This window comes from Piliocolobus tephrosceles, chromosome 16, assembly GCF_002776525.5.
Source record: "Piliocolobus tephrosceles isolate RC106 chromosome 16, ASM277652v3, whole genome shotgun sequence".
In the NCBI taxonomy this organism is placed as follows: Eukaryota; Metazoa; Chordata; class Mammalia; order Primates; family Cercopithecidae; genus Piliocolobus; species Piliocolobus tephrosceles.
The window spans coordinates 51,090,911-51,094,082 of record NC_045449.1 but is presented as its reverse complement, the minus strand read 5'-3'; the positions used below and the strand labels follow the sequence as shown (position 1 = coordinate 51,094,082).

The 3,172-nt window shown below is 46.4% G+C and overlaps 1 pseudogene across 1 annotated transcript; it reads right to left on the bottom strand.

The window, feature by feature from the left end:
- Positions 1-1,374: 1,374 nt before the first annotated feature.
- On the bottom strand, positions 1,375-2,167 carry LOC111537368 (annotated as a pseudogene). Its single transcript, XR_002729975.2, has one exon. The product of XR_002729975.2 is annotated as a 60S ribosomal protein L14 pseudogene (transcript).
- Positions 2,168-3,172: the final 1,005 nt, after the last annotated feature.

Genomic DNA, 3,172 nt, shown 5'->3' with positions numbered 1-3,172 from the left:
AACAAGTCCCTCCTCCCCCTTTGCTTTTTGTATAAGATAATAATGCCTAATATATATTGAGGAGATGCAATATGCCAGATGCTGTATTAAATGCTTAGCAGGTTGTCTCATTTAATCTTCACAACCACCTATGAGGCAGGCTGTTTCATATTCTCTATTTTTTTTTTTTTTTAGACAGTGTTTCGCTCTTGTTGCCCAGGCTGGAGTGCAAGGGCATGCTCTCGGCTCACCACAACCTCCACCTCCCAGGTTCAAGCCATTCTCCTGCTTCAGCCTCCTGAGAAGCTGAGATTACAGGCACCCGCCACCACGGGCTAATTATTTGTATTTTTAATAGAGACAGGGTTTCACCATGTTGGCCAGGCTGATCTTGAACTCCTGACTTCAGGTTGATCAGCCTGTCTCCACCTCCCAAACTGCTGGAATTACAGGCATGTGCCACCACACCCAACTAATTTTGTGTTTTTAGTAGAGGTAGGGTTTCTCCATGTTGGTCAGGCTGGTCTTGAACTCCTGACCTCAGGTGATTCACGTGCCTCGGCCTCCTAAAGTGCTGGGATTACAGGTGTGAGCCACCACACCTGGCTTAGGACCTGACTCTTATCTGCTATGCTGCATGGTCAGCTGGAGAGTATCTTCCAACAAAAAATACTTTAATGCAAATTCACTGAAGTCAGAATTATGTTCTCTATTTGCAGATGAGGATGCTGAGGTTCAGAGAGGTTAAGGAGCTAGCCCAAGGTTGCACAGCTTCTTCTGTGTCAGAGCCAGGATGTCTCGTCTCAGCTCCCCTCAGCTTTCAATTTAATGCAATTGCTTCTATCAACTGCTGTGATGGTCAAGGGAGGAGAGAACGTGTAGGAAGGAAGAGGAGGATAACAGCTGTAGATTCAACACGAAGTTAAGTAAAATGACTAAAAACATATCGACATTTGGGAGGCCGAGGAGGGCAGATCACGAGGTCAGGAGATTGAGACAATCCTGGCTTGTTAGCGGTGAAACCCCATCTCTACCAAAAATACAAAAAACAAACAAACAAACAAACAAAAAACTACCTGGGCGTGGTGGCAGGTGCCTGTAGTCCTAGCTACTTGGGAGGCTGAGGCAGGAGAATGGTGTGAACCTGGGAGGCGGAGCTTGCAGTGAGCAGAGATTGTGCCATTGCATTCCAGCCTGGGCAAAAGAGTGAGACTCCGTCTCAAAAAAAAAAAAAAAAAAAAAAAATCAACGTTGATGAGGAGGTCCCTGGTAGCCTTCAAGAGTTCTGTCCTAGGAACAAGAGAGGGCAGAAACCACCCTGATGGAGCAAGTGGGGATGAGGACATGGGGCAATGAATGTGAAGTGATGGGGGTAATTTTTTTTTTTTTTTAAGGAACTGATTATTTAATGTTTATTATAATCCTACTATCAATCTGCCTCCTAACTCCAGCCTCAACAGGCTTTAAATCCAAAGGCTTAAATACATTTGCCAACATGTCAAAAAGAACCTTTATTACTTCTTTTGACTGCCACTTATGCTTTCTTGCCAGATGCCTTTGGAGCAGGTGCTTTCTGGGCTGGAGCTTTTTGACCCTTCTGAGCTTTTGGAGCAGGCGCAGCCTTCTGGCCTGTGGCTTTCTGGGCAGGAACCTTCTGGGCTGGAGCCTTTTTACTCGCGGTGGTCATCTTTTTTGCTGGAACTTTAGCAGCAGCAGCAGCAGCAGTACCCTTAGTACCAGGTGCTTTTTTGGGAGAAGCTTTCGGGAGAGCTGCCTTTTGAAGCTTCTTAACTTCATTCTTGATTATTCTGTTCCTCATTTTCTTTGCCTTCATAACTTTAAAACGATCAAAATCTGTCATCTTGGCTTTCCGTTCTCTGGCTTCAATCTTCTTGGCCCATCGTGTGGCTGTCCATTTTGTATTGATGTCTGCCTTCTGCCAGGCTTGTCGGACATACTTCTGGCGGGCACTGTGGGGAAACTTGAGGATGAAATCAGTGAGCTGCATGCACTCGAAAGGCATGGCCTGTCTCCTCACTTGAGTGCAAGGTCCATCGACCAAAGCCCTGTTCTGATCAATAACGTCTACAATCGCGACCAATTTTCCGGCATGAGGTCCAAAGGAGACGTAGGCCACCGGGCCAACCTCCACAAAGCGCCTGAACACCATGTTGGCGGCGTTAGGCGAGAAGGCGTGATGGGGGTAATTTGAGGAAATAGCAAGGTCAGTATGGGAGAGAGGAAGGATCTTCAAGTCAGAAAGAAGGGAACAAGTGGAGAAGGTCAGGAAGGAGAAGAGAATTGAGAACACTCAAAGAGGGGAGAGGTGGGCTCAAGAGCACTTCCATGCATTCATTATTTATTGAGCGTCTATTATGTGAGCATGTTGACTGGGGAGTCAAGGGAGCCTGGAACAGAGAAGACACCTCTTCCTGGAACTAACAGTATAATGAGAGAGACAGATAAGAAACCCTGTAAACAGAGCTGGGTGTGGTGGCACACAGCTGTAATCCCAGCCACTAGGGGAGGGTGAGGCTGGAGGATGCCTTGAGCCCAGGGGTTCAAAGCTGCAGTGAGCTATGATCACATCACTGCACACTCGCCTGGTTGACAGAGAAAGGTGCCAAACCCTGTCTCTACTAAAAATAGAAAAATTAGCCAGGGGTGATGGTGCACACCTGTAGTCCCACCTATTCGGGAGGTTGAGGTGGAAGGATCGCTTAAGCCTGGTAGGAAAAGGTTGCAGTGAGCTGAGATCATGCCACTGCACTCCAGCCTGGGTGAGACCCTGTCTCATATAAAATAAAATAAAATAAAATAAAATAAAATAAGGCTGGGCACGATGGCTCATGCCTATAATCTCAGCACTTTGGGAGGTCAAGACAGGCAGATCACCTGAGGTCAGAAGTTCGAGACCAGCCTGGCCAATATGGTGAAACCCCATCTCTACTAAAAAACACAAAACTTAGTCGGGTGTGGTAGTGGCCACCTGTAATCCCAGCTACTAGGGAGGCTGATGCAGAAGAATCACTTGAACCTGGGAAACGGAGGTTGCAGTGTGCCAAGATCTCACCACTTCACTCTAGCCTGGGTTACAGAGCGAGACTCTGTCTCAAAATAAATAAATAAATAAAAATAAAATAAATAAAAAAGAACTGTGATGAATTCCACAGGAAACAGGATATAGAAATAG